The 13,543-nt window shown below is 44.4% G+C and overlaps 1 protein-coding gene across 8 annotated transcripts in view; it reads right to left on the reverse strand.

Annotated features, from left to right (window-relative positions):
* SMYD3 (SET and MYND domain containing 3) overlaps positions 1-13,543 on the reverse strand; it is a 347,371-nt gene that overhangs the window by 321,996 nt on the left and 11,832 nt on the right. The gene's annotated exons all lie outside the window — the stretch shown is intronic.

Consider the following 13,543-nt stretch of genomic DNA (forward strand, 5'->3'; position numbering starts at 1 on the left):
GGTCTGCCCTGTCCATCGTGTCATGGAGCACCATCAAAAGACTGGTACCCAGAGTGTCCAAAAGGCAACTCGACTCTCACCGCGTACACCTGAGAGACTACCAGGGAAACGACATTCCCGTGGTAGGCGTTGGCCGGTTCCGGATCGCCTTCAAGGATTTTTCGGGCCTGCTCCGGTTGGTGGTGGTCGAAGGTCAGCGGCCAAGCCTCCTAGGGCTAGACTGGTTTGATGCCCTCGGCCTGGAAGTCACCGGCATCAACTGCATCTCTAACGCAGAGACTGAGGGTCTGGTCAAAGACTTTGCCGAGGTTTTTGACGGCACCTTGGGCCAATATACAGGTACGCCCATCTCCTTTAGCCTTGATCCACAAGTCGCCCCCATCAAGCTAAAGCCACGCCGGGTTCCCTTTGCTCTCAAGGCTAAGGTGGACGAACAACTGGACAAACTGATCGCCCAAGGAGTTTTGGAGCCGGTTGACCACGCAAAGTGGGAAACCCCCATCGTCACGCCTGTCAAGCCAGATGGGTCGGTGAGAATCTGCGCTGACTACAAGTGCACGATCAACAAGGCACTTCAGCAGCACGCTTATCCGGTTCCTGTTGTCCAACACCTGCTGCATTCCCTGGGTGAGGGTAAGGTCTTCGCTAAGCTGGACCTTGCCCAAGCCTATCAACAACTGCCAGTCGATGATGCCACTGCTGAAGCCCAGACGATCGTCACCCACCGGGGGGCATTCCGTTGCCGCCGGTTGCAGTTCGGGGTGAGTGTGGCTCCTGGCATCTTCCAAAGCCTTATGGAGCGTCTCCTGCAAGGGCTTCCGGGCGTGGTACCATATTTTGATGACGTCTTGGTGTCTGCAGACTCACACCAGCAGCTGTTCGAGCGCCTCCGTGCCGTGCTGACCAGGTTCCAGGAGGCCGGGCTCAAGGTAAAGAGGGAGAAGTGCCAGATCGCCGTTCCACAGGTAGAGTTCCTGGGCTATCTTATCGATGCCTCCGGTCTTCATCCAACCACATCCAAGATCCGCACTATCCAGCAGGCCCCCACCCCAAAGAACAAAACGGAGTTGCAGGCATTCCTGGGGCTGCTGAACTTTTATAACATGTTCCTGCCCCACAAAGCCACAGTGGCTGAGCCTCTTCACCGACTCCTTAGCACTAAGACGCCTTGGGCCTGGGGTCATCGGGAGACGGCAGCCTTCAACGCGGTCAAGGCTCTCCTTTCTTCAGACAGTGTGCTGGTACAGTACAGTGAATCCAGGCCGCTGGTCCTTGCCTGCGACGCCTCACCTTTTGGCATCGGTGCTGTCCTTAGTCACCGTTTTCCAGATGGAAAAGAAGCACCGCTCGCCTACTTTTCCAGGACACTATCTCCAACGGAACGGAATTACAGCCAGCTCGACAAGGAGGCATTGGCACTTGTGGCTGGAGTGAAGAGGTTCCATGAATACCTCTATGGCAGGACTTTTGACCTCATCACTGACCACAAGCCACTCCTGGGCCTCCTCGCTGGTGATCGTCCAACTCCACCGGTCCTCTCACCACGCATGCTGCGCTGGACTGTTTTTCTGGCTGCCTACCACTACCGGCTCATCCATCGCCCGGGGAAATCGATGGGCCATGCCGACGCCCTCAGCCGTTGCCCTCTTCCAGCATTTGTGGAAGACCCGGCTCCAGCTTCATCGCTCCTTCTGATTGAGGATCTTCCGGCAGCGCCTGTATCGGCTGCCACTGTGGCCTCCGCATCTGCCCAGGATCGCACCATCAGCCGGGTGCTCAACTGGGTGTGGAGGGGGTGGCCACAAGGGCCTTTTGCATCGGAGTTCCAGCCCTTCGCAACCAGACAACATGAACTCTCAGCTCATCGCGGCTGCCTGCTGTGGGGAGACCGCGTCGTGATTCCCCAGGGACTCCGTCAGCGCGTCCTGGAGGCTCTGCACGTTGGCCACCCGGGAATTGTCAAAATGAAGGCGTTGGCTCGGTGTTACGTCTGGTGGCCTAATATGGACGATGCCATCACTGCCTGGGTGTCCGCCTGTCAAGCGTGCCAGGAGTCGAGGCCTGCACCACCGGCAGCTAAGGGACACACCTGGGAGACGCCAAAGACACCCTGGTCGAGGGTGCACATCGATCTGGCTGGCCCCTTTCACGGCCGGACTTTTATGGTAGTGGTGGACGCCTATTCCAAATGGCTGGAGGTCGCCCTGATGCCCTCCACCACTACCGAAGCTGTCATCCGGGTGCTGCGAGGCCTGTTTGCAACGCATGGGTGTCCTGATGTCCTTGTCTCTGACAACGGACCGCAGTTCACGTCAGGCACGTTTGAGCGGTATCTATTGGGACTGGGCATCCGCCATGCACTAACGGCACCCTTTCATCCATCCAGCAACGGGCAAGCGGAAAGAATGGTGCGCTCAACAAAAGAGGCACTGGCGCGCCTGGACCGGGGAGACTGGCATGAGCGGGTCGCCGAATACTTGTTCGTGCAACACATCACCCCTCATGCGGCCACAGGGAGGAGTCCTGCTGAACTGCTTATGGGCCGCCGCCTCAGGTCACCGCTCGACCGGCTACACCCAGACTTTGCCGTGGCTGAACCCCCAGGCTGTGCCAACGCACCACGGTCATTTGTCCCAGGAAACCAGGTCTTTGCCCGGAACTATGTGGGGGACATCCCTTGGGTGCCAGCCACAGTAGTGGGAGTCACTGGACCTCGCTCGTACCAGGTGGCACTCGAAGACGGACGCTTGTGGCGACGGCATATAGACCAGCTTAGGCGCAGGGTTGGGGACTTGGACACTACCGAGGTGCCCCCAACTGCGCTTGCGGCTCCAGAAGAGACACGTATAGATGGCGAGGCCCCACCTACACCTCCCTCGCAAACTGCCAGCGTGGAGCCGAACCAAGCCGTTTCAGAACAGACTCAGACCACTCCACTTGCGGAGGCTCCACCCACAGCAGCGGATTCAGGGGAGTTGGTTCCAACGCCACCTAGGGTCGCACCACAGCCTCAGCGAGAACTGTGTGGCCCTCCGGACTTGGCTACCAGTCCCCGGCGGTCTGGCAGAGTTTCCAAGCGCCCAACTTATTTAAAGGACTATGTTGTTGGACAGGTATCACTGTTGGTCTAAGTATGGGAAATGTAACCGATATGCTTTTGTGCCTAATTGAACCATTACGCGTAGTGCTGTATATAAGGAAACCATTACGATTGTAACTAACGCCTTATCTCGGTGGGGAGGGGTGTTATGTAGTGTAGTTTCACCCTGGGCCAACAGGGGGATACTGTATATAGTTTTCACTCAGGTCTGTAGATAGTTTTCACTCAGGTCCGCGGCAGTTATTTTAGGCGGGAACTCTGGGCTGTTGTGGTTACAATGTTGACAGCCAGCTGCCTATAAATACAGGCCGGCTGAGCTGTTCACAGTTCTATTCCAGCTTACCATAATAAAGAGCTACTTGAAGAAATCGCTGTGCCGGCTGCTATGTCAACCCACGACTTAACATATCCAGTAATAGATATGACATTCCAGGCCTGCAAAAGTCAGGGGTATCTATAGATAACATGCTCAACTCCATCCTGGCCCGCATGAAGCAGTCACAGTTAAGCACTCAAGGAGGTGGTAGAACAAGCCTAGCTAGCATGGGATGGGGTTGAGGCCTAGAGAGACACCTAAAGCCTACGTAGGGTGGAGGGACACATTCTGCCCTGTGCCTGAGATTTCTCATTCCTGGAATGGAAAACCATTACTAATATTTCAATTTACAGACAGAAAACCAAGGATGGAAAAGAAGCAACTTCCGCAAGCCACTCAGCATGTCTATGGCCCAGTAAAGATCTAAAGGCAAGTCTCTCAGAACAAATGTTATTACTCTGTCAGCTGGACTGCCTAATGAAGTAAATGGAGCAACTCAGTTGGACGAGTTGTGCATGCATGTCTACCCCCGGAGAGGTCAAACTTATTCCTACTAAATATACAAACCATCCTGTACCACAATGCAAACCTCCTGCTCTGGCACCATATATTGCACTGTATTCAACATACAGTACACAAAATGGTGTGACAATTGCAAGCCAAATGACATTGGGAAAGTTCTACTGAATGGCTAATAATCATCACTGACTGCAAAACCAATTTGCAGCATTTCTTCCAGCTTCTAAGCTTTGCTTCTCAGCCTCTCCTGCACTGATGTCTCTGTCTCTCTATATATACATCCTAAGAAGCGGAGTTACAGTGTCACTGTTATCTGTCACAAGAGGAGAGATTGTCAATAACTCTCCTGCTCAGTTGGTCCAATCACATCACATCAGTGAGCACATTTCCATTTCAAAAATTGCTGCTGGTGTTGAAGTTACTTCAAAAGAGACACAAGCATTGCTGCACAGTATGAATTGGTATGAAAATGCCAACCTGACATGGCATGTTCCTGGATGTTTCAGACAGATTTTTCCAGATACATTTAGTTAAAATTGTATTTTAGGTTTGAAAAATAACTACATGTTCATCACTGAGCCAAATTGCCTTTTGCCTTGAGCCCAGAAGACAAGGGCCTTTAATCATCCTCCAGTAGTTTATAGAGTAGGTTTTCAGTGAAATAAGCTTATTTGGTTTAGCTTGACAGCCACGGAATTACGCTTTGCACAATAAAGAGAAAATATATTTTATTATCTATTAGCTATGGCAAGCTTTCACTCACTGGTCAAGGCTGAAGAACCAACCAGAGGTTTTCACTAACCCATACCAACAATCCATTTTGCAAGAAAATGGTCTGAATCAAGAGCCATGCTGTGGTCCATGGAGTTAATGAAATACCAACATAGTATCACTTTTGGAAGCATTTAATTTTGAGAACAAATAACGGGTGAGCACAACTGGGTAAGAAAAAAGGAAATGGAAAATAGCCACTGAGCTATTACTGCTGTTGTTAAGGGAAAAGGATGGACACTGTCAAGGATGACAGTGTGTGTGTGTACATGTATTTATAGGACACTGCACTCTCATGTGTACTGTACCATAAGAGCTGGGAAATCTGTGGCCCTCCAGATGTTGTTGGCTTCCACTGGTCATGGATGATGGGAGTTGTAGTCCAACAACATCCAGATGGCATCAGGTTTCCCACCACTGCAGTACATAAATTGAAGTGAATAGAATAGAATAGAATAGAATAGAATAGAATAGAATAGAATAGAATAGAATAGAATAGCAGACTTGCAATGTTTCTGAATACCAGTTGCTGGAAACCATGGGTGGGGAGAGTGCTCTTGTTCTCATATTCTGCTTCCTGATTTCCCACGGTCATCTGGTTGGCCACTGTGAGAACAGAATGTTAGATTCGATAGGCCATTGGCCTGATCCAGCAGACTATTCTCAGGTTCTCTAGGAAGGGAGTTCCAAAGTCTGGGAGCTGCCACCAAAAAAGGCTCTCTTCTGTGTCCTTATCAAGCATGTCTGATAGCAGGGACAGGTTCATATGAGGGAATACTGTATTTCTGAATAAGCACTTACGCTAGTCCTTTTCTACATCTAGCTTCCCGTAGGCATCTGGTTGTTCACTACTGGAAAAGGTTGATGGACTAGCATTTGGTCTGACCTAACAGGGCTCCCAGGTTCTTCAAAATTTTGCTTTTAAAGGGGGGGGACGACGAGATAGCACTCTCCAGAAATAAATCTCCATATTAGGGCACTACAAAAACAAAAGCCTAATGGCCTGTTGAAGTATGGCGCAATACCAATCTGGACAGCAGGAATGTTGAAGAGCACTAATCAGTTACATAATTCTTCTCAAAAGAGCATGCTACAGTGATTAAATTAATTTATTTTATTCTTTGTTTATCTAATATCACTAGTGGCCACAACTTTAAGTCATAAACCATGATTAAGCAAATTAATCTGTGTTCCTCCCTTAGCTGAGCTGAGAAACAAACCATGAAGTGGCTGACTTAACACCATGTCCAACAGAGCTCAAGCCTTGTTTCTCCCAAGCCTACCATGATCAAGAATACAGTTTAGGTTTTCCCATGTTAAAGGGTATATATATATATATATATATATATATATATATATATATATATATGAATGAAGTCAAGAACCAACCTTGGCTTCAGATTGTGATTTGCTTGCGCTAAGACAAACCACAAGTTTGCTGTTTCAGACATAATGGTAACCGAGCTGCTCAGTGGTTTGTTTCCCTGCTGGAGGAAGGGAGGAGGCAAAGCGGGATATTTTTTAAAAACGATGGATATATAGCTTAGTTTTATGCCTGAACACATGCCGCAAACAAGAAAGACAGGGACCTATAATTTAAATTTCAATAAAGGTAGAAACAACAGATGGAGAGAAGAATGATAGAGGCAAAGGCAACAAGAAAAGCATATGTATAAATTTGTTTGTAGTTAAGGAAAGGAGAATCGTTTTGATAAGAGGAAAGCCTGTGGAAGAACAAAGAACAAAAAAGTATTATTGTGAAAGACTTGTGTTAGAAATTCATATAGTGACCTTACTTCCAAAGAGTAGAAATGCACACACCTTATACATTTAGCTATTTAATTCAATATCTTATGGACAGATGTACAAAACAGATTTTAATAATATTTGGCACAAAAAATCTTTGTGCTAGCATACCACCAAAAAAAATCAAACTAAGACCAATGGCTTCACTAATGTATATAAATGACTGCCTGAAGGTTGCACAGATGCTCCACTGTACATCTGCAATGACTTTGTGGTCATTCTGAATAGTTCCCTTTCACAATCTGTTACAGTACGCTTGTTTCTGGTTCCCTGGCTTATGAAATAATCTTCATAACCAAATGACTTGCTGATAATTGCTTTGCTATCAGCTTGCTCTAAATAAAATGGATGATACTGCTTTGCCTTAAGAATTAGACCAGTCAGAGAACTGACAGTAGCATTTATGAAGATTATATACAAAGCAGATTAATGTATTTCTGAACTCTAATATAGATTCTGGCCTCCAGCAGCAGCACATATATTTTCCCCTTCAACCTCGGTCAACCCCACTGCCTCAGACCACTAAATCGTGGAGCAATAAATGGTACCCAAATAAAATATTAGTCAAACACTTCTTGGGAGCAGCGAGATCCACTAAATGTCAGAAACATTAATTTTAGATTTAAACCAAGGATTTCCCCAGCTTGTGTATTCACGGAGCTATAAATAGGAATCATTCATGAAAAAATGTTTCAAAAAGCTTTTAACTTATTTATATTTAGATAAGCTTCCCAGTTGATTAGAGAATCAATGGCTACCCTAACTACTACACAGGCATGCCATTGCCTACCTGGTAACAATTAATAATATTAAAGAAACAGAATTTGAGGGAATAGGGAGGGACCATGATATTTTGTTGCCTGAGGCAAAGACAAGATGGCACCACTTCCCCCTTCCATATACAGAAAATAGCAGCCTAATCTCTTTTCAACATCTAGTGCAGCAGCAACATCTAGTGCAGCAGAGACCAGCAAGTTAACTAAGGTGGTGCAGGACAGGCCATGTGGCACATACAGGTAAATCCTCCACCACCTTAAGAATGCAAGAGCCCTGAAGGAGCAGACGAAAGTCCCATCTAGTCCAGCATTCCATCCTCAAAATGGCCTACCAGATGCCTGCTCAAACAAATGCTGCAATGAAGCAGCAGCAGCAGTTTGTATCATGTAAGTAGAGCTGTCCATGCACATTGGTAATGCCCACTACATAGTATGGCCTAGGCTGGCCGTCTGCCTGCTTGGTTAATCAGGACCTTTCACAATGGCACTGCTTCTGATGCATTGGGAGAAGGTAAGTGGGAATGACAGACAGTCACCCCAGGACAGCAGCAACAAGCATTCTTAGGAGGATGGATATAGCCTGGGGAAATAGCCAGGCGGCTGCCACTCCACAGCAACTTAGTTGTGAGAAGAAAACTAAGAGCACCAGAAGCCTGGGCTTGGACGTAACACTACACCAAAAAGTGACTTAGCTCCCAGCAATATAGCAGAAATGCAGGAGCAGCAAAGTGCCCACAGTTCCAGTGGCATGCACCAGCATGCTGCACTGTCACCTTTAAATTGTCATTAACTATGGTTTAAAGAAGAAGAGGAGGAGGAGGAGGAGGAGGAGGAGGAGGAGGAGGAGGAGGAGGAGGAAGAGGGGTTTGGATTTGATATCCTGCTTCATCACTACCTGAAGGAGTCTCAAAGCGGCTAACAATCTCCTTTCCCTTCCTCCCCCACAACAAACACTCTGTGAGGTGAGTGGGGCTGAGAGACTTCAGAGAAGTGTGACTGGCCCAAGGTCACCCAGCAGCTGCATGTGGAGGAGCGGAGACGCGAACCCGGTTCACCAGATCACGAGTCTACTGCTCTTAACCACTACACCACACCTGCTCTCAAAAACAGGAATGAGGAACATGTAGCCATTCAGATGCTGCTGGGTGACATTCCCCCTGGTCTCCTGACCATGGGGCATGCTGGCTGGCAGGAAGCTCCTGCAGCCAATTGGAAGCCGCACCTTGGTTTTTGAACGTTTTCAGAAGTCAAATGGACTTCCAGAACAGATTCTGTTCGAGAACCAAGGTATGACTGTACCGCTTCAAAAAATATTTTTTTCTGATTTAAAAGGGAACAAATATCACTAAAAATAGCCTGCATGAGCAATATTTTACGAACCAAAGAAATACATTGCTTTGCAAAACAAATTCCACAGTTGTTATTTTGAGAATTTATTATGAACTTAATATCACCTTGAAAATTAAAGACTTGGACAGATTCAACAAGCACTAGAAAAGTGCATAGAAACCGCTGTCAAATGAATCATGTCATCAGCAATCAACAAGTGAAAGGTGCTAGTTCAACAGAGCATAACAGAAACCTAAGTCATCTATTTGACAACTGGCCAGTTAGATAATACAGCTCCAGGATGACCTCTGTGGAAATTTAATTATCTTTGTCTCTGCAAATTCTGTTACAACAGATTCCTGAATCAACACCCCCAATCACAAATATACATTCTGAATTTTTTAAGTGACCCTTTATTCTGTTATTCAAATAGTCGTTTGTTTGTTTGTTTGTTTGCTTGCTTGCTTGGAAGACATCAATCTGCAGTGCATGAAGCTTTTATGTTAAAGTGTATTTGCCTTTAAAATATAGCAATGGGTGCCCTTTTAAGAGCCAATTATAATTTCTGATTTGCCTTTACTGCTAAGAATGATGGACAAGTTTTAGTTATATTTCTAACTGGTCCTCCTTTAGAAAACTCAGAGCATTTACAACTGAACACAGATGCACACAGAGTGCTCAAGCTGCTGCAGAATTACATCCTCATTTTTTATCAGACATACAGTGGTACCTCAGGTTAAATACTTAATTCGTTCCGGAGGTCCGTACTTAACCTGAAACTGTTCTTAACCTGAAGCACCACTTTAGCTAATGGGGCCTCCTGCTGCTGCCGCGCCGCCGGAGCACGATTTCTCTTCTCATCCTGAAGCAAAGTTCTTAACCTGAAGCACTATTTCTGGGTTAGCGGAGTCTGTAACCTGAAGCGTATGTTACCTGAAGCATATGTAACCTGAGGTACTACTGTATATGCTTCTTAGAAACAAACAAGTTCTGTGAAGTTTCCGACAGAAGTGGCTATGCACATTGCTGAATGGTTGGGGACTTGTGTCACCACATCTCGCTTTTCCCCTGAGCTGCTTTTCCATTAAAAAAGAGACAATGTTGTGTGTATGTGAGAGAGAGAGCACACAAAGCACAAAAAATGGAAATGGGTAAACTCATTAACAGTGCTTCGGGCAGGGAGGGGAGTGAGCAAACCACCTAGAAGGGGATGAAGAAGCAAAGAGGAAGGGGATATCAGAATTCATATGTACACAGTACATCTGAATGCAAATTTGGGGAGAACATGCATGAAAATAAAACATTCCTGGTCCTCTTTGCAAGTATGCCTATATGGTCTGATGGTCTCCCTTCTAGACACTCAGCTTCTAAACGGCGATGTCTCCTGGGTTATTCAAACCTCCAGTTATTTATTTCATTCCTTTACTGGCCAAATTTTATTTTATTTTTCATAAAATATTTGTTAAGGTTTTTTTAAAAAATAATACAGTAAAAATAAAAAAGAAAAATACAAAATAAAAACAGTTAAAAAAACACACACATATTTTCTATTACTTATTTTCCTTTAACTTATTTCCCGGACCTCCTCATACCTCCCTTTTTTGTATTCCACTTCAAATTATTGGTTCAGTAAATCCTTACCATTAGATTTTAACCCATTTATAACCCTTTTTTCATATTCTCTTAAAGCATTACAGCTGGAAACCCCTTAATTACTATCCAACATCATTCTATCCTTCATTAATTTTACAATATTCCTGTAGATAGTCTTTAAATTTCTTCCAATCTTCTTCCACCGACTCTTCTCCCTGGTCTCGGATTCTGCTGGTCATTTCTGCCCTTTACTGGCCAAATTTTAGATTTATCTTACACTGAACACGAAGTTGCATATTTTTTAAAACTGAAAATACTGTCTATTGAATATTATTATCTAGCATATTATTACAAAATAACTCCATGTTATACACTTCTCAGGCTTTTTGATAAGATTAATAAATTCTGTACATGTTCACTTTGAGAAGAAATGTTATGGCTGTGTAGACAGCAAGCTATGTTGCACATTAGCCCTAGACATTGTAAACTAGATGTTTAATGGAGAAATATGTTTTAAATGTCAGCTGAAGACAAATAAAAATTATGATCTATGGCTATGGCCACTTCCAAATTCCACTCAACATTAGAACTGAAGAGCAAATGAAGTGAGTTACATCACCCACTATAATGTTAACCAAGAATCTTTGTATTACTCTTAGCAAACAGTATATAAAAGTCAAGCCATTCAGCTGTAACATCCGAAGGCCACGAAGATGTGAATCAGTATCTACACTTGATCACTTCTTTTTAATGGGCAAGGAAATGGGCAAATGTCAGCTAGGCTTTTAAGCCCTAAATGGCCTCGGTCCAGTATATCTGAAGGAGCGTCTCCACCCCCATCATTCTACCCGGAGACTGAGGCCCAGCGCCGAGGGCCTTCTGGCAGCTCCCTCACTACGAGAAGTGAAGTTACAGGGAACCAGGCAGAGGGCCTTCTCGGTAGTGGCGCCCGCCCCGTGGAACGCCCTTCCACCAGATGTCAAAGAGAACAACAACTACCAAGCTTTTAGAAGACATCTGAAGGCAGCCCTGTTTAGGGAAGCTTTTAATGTTTGGTGTATTACTGTATTTTAATATTTGGTTGGAAGCCACCCAGAGTGGCTAGGGAAGCCCAGCCAGATGGGCAAGGTATAAATAAATTATTATTATTATTATTATTATTATTAGCCTCTTCACCAGCAGTCCAGCTCCCCCTTATATACTGTTATACTGCCATCCCCTCCACTTACGCATGTTCATGTCATGCACGACTGCACATATGCACTGCGTGCTGGAAGTGGGGGAAGATACCTGGAGAGCCTCAACAAAGCCCTGCTGCACCTCCAGCTGACGAGGAGCCCGAAGAGGACATCTCCTTTGGACTCCAGGGAAGCTCTCCTTGCAAACTGGAGGAGCAGCAGGGTGCTCCCCATTTACACGCATTTCACTTCTGTGTGCAGGGAGCCAGAAAATAAACACTGCCTACATGGGGAGTTGCCTATAGTGTGGCTCCTAAAAGCAGCACTATCAGACCACACCCCAACTGCTATAGTGAAGGTGAAAAGGTACCAGGAGTTTATCAATTAATGAAGGTAGAAGGAGAATGCTTGGATTTATTCTAGAAAGAAGTTCATATATTCCTATGTGTATAGGACCATATAGGGTTCAGGATAATAATCAACATCTGGTCTTAAGCCCAGAAACAGTTTGGTAGCCAGTGCCACTTTACAGGAATTTCTAGAGAGTATTTTTTATATAAATTAATATAATTTTTATATAAATTTCCATCATTTAAAGCACCAAACAAACAAAATTGAAAGCATCCACTGCTAACTCAGGTAATGGAATTTTCCTGAGCAATTTCCAATGCTTACCAAATGCTAGCTTAAATAACATCACAAGTGTAGGCAGCACAAAGCTAATAAACCACAATTTATTTACATCTAGCATGTTTGTAAGCTAACAGTTCAAAGTTCTATATGTGACTGAACTGTCAATCAGACAATTATGCAAAACAGCCTTTTCTTTACAACAAAGTGAATACAAATTAATGTTTTTCCCATAATGTTTATGTCACATTTTATGTGAATGCTTGCCCAAAAGACTGAGATCAGAAGTAATCAGTGTACAGGGTTTTGTAGTCAAAGCTCATCAAATTGCAAATTGATTTCCAACACCCGTTTTCAACCTTACATTATATTGGCCTCGTAACACAAAACAATGGTGTATTTTCAGTGGCAATTTTTCAGCTACAGAACTACTTTTCAACAGGCCCACAGTAATAGACATAGATACACATAGATAAATATTTTTAAATACTTTTATCAAATGAAATATAAAATTCCGTGTTTATAACAACATACCAGAGAAACCTGACTCTTTGAAGATGATTTTCAGGAAGCAACTACTTTTTTGAGAGTTGAACTATAAATGCCAATGGTAACTAAAGCCTAGTACAGGCATGCTAAGCAAGTTGGTTTGCACAGCTTCATATTTTTTATACCTACATCCTTACTCTGACACCAAACATTCTGATTTTCACATAATTTGTTGCAATGTGATTTGAGGCAAACCAAGTAATGGGCAAAATATTTTATTCTAAATCCATTTGATTATTTTTCCTTATCAACCTTCCTTCTCAAAAACTTAGAATCACATGTAAATGGGGTGGTATTTGCTTTCCCCAAATCCATTGCTGGTTGTTGCAATTAAAAGCTGAAGTGGAAAGAGGGTGGAAAGCATAAAGAGCAAGGGAATTGTTTTATTCAGTCTTGTATCTATGTGCTAATTAAAATATAATTTAAAAAAATGTCTTCTTTCATTGCAATGTTATGGTGGCGTTGTTTTAAGACTTCTTTTCTGGTTGCTGAAACAAAAGGGTTGGACAACCAGAAGTGGACTAGGAGAGGTTCAATATATGCTTACACTTAAAGTGCAGAGCTAGGCATGTTTCTAAGTATGTGAGGAGACACAAGATTGCAGATTCAGTGGTAAGGAAATGGTACTAAGTGCATGCTCAGAGGTACTTTTCATCCAATGTTCCAAGTCTCAACCCTGGTATTAGGCTGAGCTCTGGTTGACCAATTATTTAGGATGAGACAGGGGTGGGGTGGGGGAATAAGCAAAAGCATCTTGCCCATAACAAGAATGGAAGGAGAGTTGTGGAAAGAAAAATGACACGGTTTTTTGTGAAGAATTGCCAGAGGAAAATGAGGAGTGGATGGGAAGGGTGGTGAAATGTTTGTTAAAATTTAAGTCTAGTTTATTCACGTGCCACTTTCCCACAGTGAACTGTGACCAAAAGACACTGACATCATCAATGAATTATCAAAATACAAAACATCTGAAAAACAG

Source organism: Podarcis liolepis, assembly GCF_965112155.1.
Source record: "Podarcis liolepis genome assembly, chromosome: 3".
Classification (NCBI taxonomy): domain Eukaryota; kingdom Metazoa; phylum Chordata; class Lepidosauria; order Squamata; family Lacertidae; genus Podarcis; species Podarcis liolepis.